Below are 9,302 nucleotides of genomic sequence, written 5' to 3' on the forward strand. Positions count from 1 at the left end.
TCAGATGATAGGATTTTTTTTTAAATAAGAGAAAAATTTCTAGAATTAATAGTAATGTATGCTCAATAGAGAAAATAAAAACAGAAAGAAGAAAAATCAGTAAGCTTACTCCACAGGTATATGTTTAGATCACATTTTGAGTTACTTTTTTCTTTTATTTATAACTTTTTCCATGTTGATAGTCAAATTGATGATGCTATTATATATAGAACTTAGCATTTTTATCTTGCTTGAATAACGTAATAAAACATTCTGTATTCTGTTACAAATTTATTTGTATATATAATTCTTAATCATTATATAACATTCAGTAATGTAGGTATACATACTAAAATATATTTAACCAAATATAGTTGGATATTTAAACACTTTCTAAAAAAATTTCTTTTTACATAAGTGTAGTATCCTTTTACTTAGTCTTTTCCGTATTGTGAACTGTGTCCGTAGACTAGTATTCCAGATAAAGCTTTTTGGAAAAAACAGGAGAGTATGAAAAGAGCAGCCAGTTTAAACATAATTTCTATTTAGTAAGGGATAAAACAGTTAAACTGCAAAACCTTAGTGAGACAACAAAATGACCGTTTGTTTTAACCACACTGCTGCCCCTGAAGGACAACTGATAAAGACACATGGGAAATAGCATGTAGAAAACATCCACGGAGGCACAACTAGGGTTTGATAATTAACTGCAGAAACACACTCTACTTAGGTCTATATTTGTGTGTTATTATATTGCATTTACATTTATTTATATGTATTTGAGGGTCCCTTGGACTGCAAGGAATTCCAACCAGTCCATCCTAAAGGAAATCAGTCTTGGATATTCCTTGGAAGGACTGATGCTGAAGCTGAAACTCCAATACTTTGGCCACATGAGGCGAAGAACAGACTCACTGGAAAAGACCCTGATGCTGGGACAGATTGAAGGCAGGAGGAGAAGGGGACAACAGAGGATGAGATGATTGAATGGCATCACTGACTCGATGGACATGAGCTTGAGCAAGCTCTGGGAGTTGGTGATGGACAGGGAAGCCTGGCGTGCTGTAGTCCATGGGGTTGCAAAGAGTTGGACATGAATGACTGAATTGAACTGATACATATTTGTTAAGTTAGCTGGGAAGAAGGACATAGTACATTCTTAAGTATGGGTACAATTATCCCCCAATTCATCCTCAGTTCAGTTCAGTCACTCAGTTGTGTCTGACTCTTTGCGACCCCATGAATTGCAGCATGCCAGGCCTCCCTGTCCATCAGCAACTCCTGGAGTTCACTCAAACTCACGTCCATTGAGTCAGTGATGCCATCCAACCATCTCATCCTCTGTCACCCCCTTCTCCTCCTGCCCTCAATCCCTCCCAGCATCAGAGTCTTTTCCAATGAGTCAACTCTTTGCATGAGGTGGCCAAAGTACTGGAGTTTCAGCTTTAGCACCACTCCTTCTAAAGAACACGCAGGACTGATCTCCTTTAGAATGGACTGGCCGATTCATCCTATTGTTGTTTAAAAACCCTGAGTTCACGGAAATGGCAAAGTTTATGGAAAAGTGATATCTGAGCCAGTTCATAACCCACTGACACTTAAGAGTGGAAACAGCATGTTTAGAGTGAGCAGACCAAATATACAGCACTCTGTGGTGTCTGCAGTTGTTTCATTTTGCAAGACTGTATATTGTGACGTGTGAATGGTGTGATGGATCACGTGCAAAATCTTTAGTACATTTGATGGATCAAGTGCGAAATCTGGTCATCACTTTTGTATAACTTTGCGCTGGTTAGGTAATCCTTGAAATTCACTTAGGGGAGGATCATAACACTTATGTCAAGGAGTGGATGAAAGACTAACTGAGATATCGGTGATGAACACCCCAGAGCATCTGAATTACGTCCATACATGCTAGCACAAGATTTAGTGGGAACTCATAGGATAGGTCATTGGAGGACAGCCAGAAATCCTCCTCACTAACTCTGAGAAAACATTACTAGCTCCTAAGATGGAGCAGTGAGAATAAGTTGGGGTCAAAATTGTATGGATGATGGAATCTCCTAGGTTTTCACTTAATGGGAAGTCACACTTGGAAGTTCCCCTGGATGTACTACTGGTAATAATCAGCCCTCTGATTTGACCATGTGCCTCTCAGAATATAGTAAACAGCCAGGGTTATACTATCCAAATCAAAAGGTTTATCCAACATGCTTATAAATTTCTGTCATGTTGTCAGTTTTCTCGCATATATAAAACACAGTTTTTTGGAAGTCAGCAAAGGTCACTACTATTGTTCCTTATAGGCTAAGATTACTGCACAGGCTGAAATTATAGCACAAGTAAGGTTAACACTACTTAATTAAATCTGATCTATTAGATGAGGGGGCAAAAAGGAAAAAGATACTTTTGACTGTAGGATTTCGATGGTGGCTGAGCAGTAAAGAACTGCTTGCAATGCAGGACTCAGGTTTGATCCCTGGGTCAAGAAGATCCCGTGGAGAAGAAAATGGCAACCCACTCCAGTATTCTGGCCTGGGAAATCCCGTGGACAGAGAAGCCTGGCAGGCTAGAGTGCATGGAGTCAAAAAAGAGCCAGACACACTTTGAGACTAAACAACAACACATTTGATTGTGTTGTTCTTGATATAATGACTTTTTGGTTCTTTGTTGCTAAAGCCCGCCAACTCCAGAGCTGAAAACTCTGATCTCATTTTTTTATCAACTTTATGGGGGTGTGATTTACATAAGCCAAATGGCATCATTTACAGTATTCAGTTTGATGAATTTTGACAAATGCATACACACAAAACCACCACCCCAATGGATGTTATACAAAGCTTTTTTTTGTCACCCTCAATTTCCCTGTTGCTCTTTTGCAATCAGTCCTGCTACCTCTTTGGCATGCCCACTTTAGATGGCCATTAATTATATTTCTATCATAGTAAATATTTTGCTTGTTCTAGAATCTCACACAAATGAAATCATATAGTGTGTACTCTTATGTGTTTAGGTTCTCTTGGCTAAGCATGTTTCTCAGATTCATTCATATTATTGCTGGTATCACTGAGGTTGCTGCTGCTGCTTAAGTCGTATCAGTCGTGTACGACTCTGTGTGACCCCATAGATGGCAGCCCACCAGGCTCCCCCATCCCTGGGACTCTCCAGGCAAGAACACTGGAGTGGGTTGCCATTTCCCTCTCCAATGCATGAAAGTGAAAAGTGAAAGTGAAGTCACTCAGTCGTGTCCGACTCTGTGCGACCCCAAGGACTGTAGCCTACCAGGCTCCTCCGTCCATGGGATTTTCCAGGCAAGAATACTGGAGTGGGTTGCCATTGCCTTCTCCGATGATATCACTAGTCTGTTCCTTTTGAATACTGAGCACATATGGAAGTACCTATGTATCCATTCAGCTGTTGATGGACATTTGAACTGTTTCCGCATGCGGCTATGATGAACAAAGCTGCCAGGAGCATTTATGTGCGAGTCTTTTGTAGATATGTTTTTCTTTTCCCTGGGTCAATACTTGGAATTGCTAGGTCATTGGGTCACAAAGAGTCAGACACAACTGAATGACTAACATACAAGGTATCCATTTAACTTTTTAAGAAGTGACCAAAGTGTTTCTCAAAGTGGTTGTACTAATTTACATTCTCACTAGCAATGTACAAGAATTCCAGGTGTTCTTATCCTCACTAATAAAAGGTCTTTTAAAACTGTAATCTCTCTAATGGGGAGTTAGTAGTAATCTACTCCTTTTAATTTTCATTTCCTTGATGAATAATGATGTTGAACTTTTCCCCCCCCATCCTTATTTTGGCCATTTGAATATATATATTTTTTCCATAAAATGTCTTCAAGTAATAGAAGCAAGAGATGGGGAAGTACCTAGATCTGAAAGGATAATGATACCATTCTTTGAATAAAGCAGATATGAAGTAGAGAGAGAAGTGGCTGAAAGTTAAAAGAAGCTCACTTTCATGTATTTCTCAAATAAATTCAAAATCATCTTATATAGGTCTTTTATCCTGGGAAATTCTTTACTTTCTTTTCTAACTATTGGTGTTCTAATCAGATACAGAGGTCATGGAAGATTTATCTAAATTATGGATTATGAGAGAGAGATGGCTAAAGTTGAAATAATGCTTTCAGTCTTTATCTTAGTATATTTGCTGTGTTTATTAAACAAGTCAATAAATTCTAGGGTCATAAAGAAGATAGACTGGTAAATATAACAACCATTTATTCAATACTTACTCTGTGCATGAAATTGCACTAGGAAATAAAAGTCAAAATGATAAGTTAGATCTTGTAATTGCCATAAAAAACCTTCTTGCAATTTAGAGTTATCCTTCAGTGAGCCCATATGTGGCAGAATGTACTAAAAAAGAATCAGCAAGGAGAGGCAAAGGGCTTCAAAGCACAAGGATTAATATGTAGGAAGAAGAAAGGATACTACAGAAGTCTTAGAGGAGGAGGTAAAAAATGGAGACCTCGAGGAAAGAGCATTGCAGTCAATGTTTGTTTGAATCACCTTCTTTATAGCAGACTATTTGGATTTATATGAAAAAGTACAATTTATTCCAGGGAAATGCTCATCTTTAGGTAACTGGCTTTTATTTGACAACTAAAAGCAAAGTAGTAAGAAAATATTTACCCACTAATGAATCCTTCTGAGAAATATCAAGGAACAGTTATCTTTAATTATGCACCAACAAATATAAAGTAACATGTAGTGGACAGAGCACAATTTTCAAGCTACTGAGACCTGGATTCAAATCTTGGTTTTGCCATATGTATCTCTTGATCCAATCATTTTCTCCTTTGAGCATTTGTGTTATGTGAAAATGGATGTAGTAGTCATTTGCTTGTGGCATTGCCATGATGGCTAAGCAGTGAGGTTAGTCCTCAAACTAAGAGTAGCATGTGTGATGGGATCCTTAAGTACACATTTCTTTTTTCTTTCCTCATCCTTGTGCAATTCTAATGAGCTCAGATTGTAATTTTGCTTTTTAATTTGCAAGATCATAAATCAAGGCAAACAAAATGCAGATGGGATTACAGGGGAAGTAGGGAGGGGGACAATGTTAAACAAATCTGAATCTTTGTAAATGACCTAATTTTGCCAATAGTGAAATTCTACTGGGTAGGGAAAGAATAAGGCGAATGGTAGAATGGTCTCAACACTATTAGTATCTCCTTGATACTTCTTTTATAGATTTTTCAGATTCTCTGTCATGATTTTTTTTTAAATACATTACACGAAAAGTGGGCATGTCCTGGTATATGAAGTGCTCATTCATGCCTGTCATTGTCATCAATTGTTGGTAATAGTCATTGAGTATTTACTGTGTGTCACACAAAGTACCAAGTGTTTTACATACATTACCTCATTTATTTTTCACAAAACCCTATGAGGTAGGCAACATTATCACATCTGAGTTACAAATAAGTGGTTTGTGTAACAGTGGTTGGTTACCATGCCACATAGAAAGTAAGGGAGCAACAGAGTCAGTATTTGAAATAACGCAATATGACTCCCAAACTTCCCACTCAGCCTTTGTGCCATGTTGCTTCCCATCACACACTCACACATATACACTAATACACATATACCCACACACACATGAACATACATACGCACACATACATGCACATACTCACTTGTTCACATACATTCAGAAGCACAGCCATACACACATTAATACATATACACACATGTATATAGACACAGATTCAAACACACAGATACACATACACACACACACACACACACACCCCACACACAATTTTCTGGTTCCTGCCACCACCTCCACTTTGGCAAAAACTCACTGTCGTCTTACAAAATCAGGGCTTGGCTAGAAACATTTGCTCATGTGAGTCAAGCACCATGCTTCCATTTGGCCTCTGAGCCTTTCCTCACACACAAAGAAGCCAAAGGCAGGGCAGGATGCCACCATGCCAAGTGCAAACATCACATAGTAGTAAGTCACTTTTATCGAGTGCTGCTAAACCTGCCCCTAGGGGGAAAAAAAAAAAGCTAAATTTGATGTAGTACAGACACCTTGATTAGTGAATTCCTGAAGAATAAACTCCCCTTAAAAGAAGCAGGAGTCTGCTCTTCAGTTTTCATTTACTTTTTACGAATACACTTATTCTCTGCAGCACAGCTGCCCTGGTTTGCAACTGTGTGACAAAATATCTCAGAAAAAGTTTAGATTTTCATTGGCCACTTTAAGATTGACGGGATAATTCTAGGCTGAGTTATGAATGCAAATATGAAATAGACTGATTTAGAATTGAGGAACTGAAAGATACTGAAAGGTAGTGGTCCTTTGGTACTGGGTCTGACTTTGTGAGCAGGGGGTTTTGCAGAGGGGGTGATGCTGAGCAATGTAACAGAGGGGTTAAGGTCCTAAGCCCCAGCTCCACCCTTCACTGCCAAGTGATCTGGAGGCACTTAGAAGATCCCCTGGAGAAGGAAATGGCAACCCACTCCAGTCTTCTTGTCTGGAGAATCCCATGGAGGGAGGAGCTTGGTAGGCTACAGTCCAAGGGGTTGCAAAGAGTTGGACACGACTGAGCTACTTCAGTTACTTACAACCTCTGTAAACACCAACTGCCTCTCTGACAGATAGAGTGATAAATATCTGGCTTAAGGTTTTTTGTCTTTAGGCTTCCAAGAAATGGCACTTCTTTTCTTTCCACTGTTTCCTCCTTCCCTTTTATTATTTGTACTGTATTGTGGAGGCAAGGGATTGATGGGGCAAGGCTCACACCTCAGGCCTCTTCGAGTTTCTGTCTACATTCTCTCCCTTGGTTACCATGCCTTCAGACATATCATCCAAGCTGCAGCTCAACCTTATCTACGTTTTCATCTTATGCTATAGAACTCCATGTGGACACCCTGCCAAGGCATTTTACTTTCAACAAGTGCACCAAATTTTTATTTCTTCCCTAAATTACCTCTTGACTTTGAAACAGTTCTTTCAGATAGGACCTCTAGGCTCAAACACCAAAGCGCTGAGTCAGCTTTAACACTTTCCCCTCCCTTGTTTCCTTATCTATGAGTCACCAAATTGTAAGTTCTTCCATTGAAACATGTTTGGTAAGAACAACCATAAAACCTCAAATGGCTATAATAATCATGTCAAGGGTTTTTTAGAGTAACAAGATTGTTTCCTTAACATACATTTATTAATCTAAAATTAAAGACATTTCTGTTCTCCAATCTTCAGTGGCTCGACCATTGCGCAGTTAGCTGTAATAAATCGAGTCTTTGTTCAGTCACCCCGTTGCAACATCCTACACACAACTGTGAAATTCACTCAACTTCCTGCTTGAAATTCTCAAAAGTCCTCCGGTGCTTCTGAGCAGCACTAAATGTGGAAAAGCCTTGCATTTAAGGTTCCCTCAAATCTACTGCCAGTCTATGTTTCAACCTTTTATTTCTCCAATTCAGTTCTACAAGCTCTCCCTAAAAGAAACTCCTTACTCCTTCTGGAGTAAACTGTGCTTTTCCTGACCCCAAATCTCTGCTCATACCATTCTTACCTATTTTCATATTTTCCCTATTACATTGATATTCATTTGTCATATTTAGTTGAATCACTAGGATGTCAGCCTCCTCTGCCCCAACAGCCATGTTCCTTTCTGTCTTCTCTGAACCCTCATAGTACATTGATTGTGGCATGCTCATGGAATTTATCACATAAAACCTCTCTCTTAGGTTACAGATTCTGGAACACAAGTATCACCACTTTCTTAGTCTGCTTCTGTGTACTAAGTGGCCCTCAGTGTATTGAAAACCTTTGACGTAGTCATTGGATGGTGCCTGGGACTATGGTGGAAGCCGTGTTTTCTAACCTTTGAGAAAATCGTAGAGGTATTTTCTATTTTGTTAAATGTTTTTCAACCTAATTATATGAACATCGCCTTGGAATTGCAGAACTCGGTAGAGCCTATTTTTGTCCCAAATCTTTCTTGATCAATGGGTACCTGAGTCCCTGAGAATACACAGATGGTTTTTTATGGATCAAGTATGAAGGCTCAGGGCCACTGCTGTCATCAGATGTAGCTGGGTCTCAAATCATCTCCCCGAATTGCCTAATTCAGAGTCCTTCACATAGAAGAAAACTTTGCTGACTATTTCCAACAAAAAGAATGAAGTGTGGTAGAGTAGGAGAGGGTAAGTAGAGGTTAGGGAGTAAGACGAACTGGATTCAGACTCTGGCCTGGTCACTTACTAGTGCACAGATTTGGGTGAATTGCTTACCTTCTCAGCTTGCTTCCTCATCTATAAAATGTGGACAGTTATCTCCACTTTAAGAAGTTGTCATAGCAAAATGGTGTATAATGTCTATATTGGAACACAACAAATTGAGGCCAAAATAATCTTCGGTAAATTACAATTTGAATATTTAATTTTTCTTAATCATGCATAGATTTTTATCATAGAATTTTTTCTAAGTTGAATAAGTGGAATTTTTTTTCTTTTTTCAACATTCTGAGGAAATGTTGAAATTTTGGGGGTGCTGTTACTGAAAGTATTACTAGAGTCCACTCAGTTACTTCTCTTAAAAGTTCCTTTAAAAAAAGATGGATTATCAACTAAGTAGTTTGGAAGATAAATGCTTAGAGCATTTAGTGTGGTTAAGCTCGGTGATAGATATTTTTTTTTTCTACATTTGCAGACTTCAATGTTTTCTTTGAATAAAAAGTTATTATATTCACTTAATAAACAGTTCTAACAAGCCTCATAGTTAAGTCTTCTAGCAACTCTATAACTGGCCTTGATCTCCAACTATTTTTTATGATGCCACCTTGCCTTTCACACCACTTCTATGAGCTCAAGCAGGAATGTATACTACCTGCTTATGGTGGTGTAGCAAAAGGGAGTGGTAGTTAAAGTCAAGGGGGGCTCTTTGGAAAAATAAATGAAGATCTGGTATAACTTCTAAAACACTCTGAGCCCTTATACACTTTGTGATTTTATGCCAAATATGAAAGTAAAAATGAGGTATTTTGATATCAAGGATGAGGATCACATTAGCTGGTTTTAAAAGCACTCCCCTCCCCTTCTAAACTCTAAGGTGTTTTAATACTGATTGGCTTCAGTGAAAGCCTATAGTTCCTTTCCTGGAATGGTCCTAGCACTGGGTGACACAGAGTTCTGTTCAGTACAGTAAGCATGAGTCAGAGAAAATACTGTTGTTGAAACTGTCGTTTTCCTCCTTATAAAGCTGACACTAACCAATAAAGAGTGATCAGAAAGCATTTAGGAAAGGATAAGAGGCACGGACTTCACAGCTGGTCCGAGGAC

Source organism: Capra hircus, chromosome 16 (assembly GCF_001704415.2).
Source record: "Capra hircus breed San Clemente chromosome 16, ASM170441v1, whole genome shotgun sequence".
Taxonomy (NCBI): Eukaryota; Metazoa; Chordata; class Mammalia; order Artiodactyla; family Bovidae; genus Capra; species Capra hircus.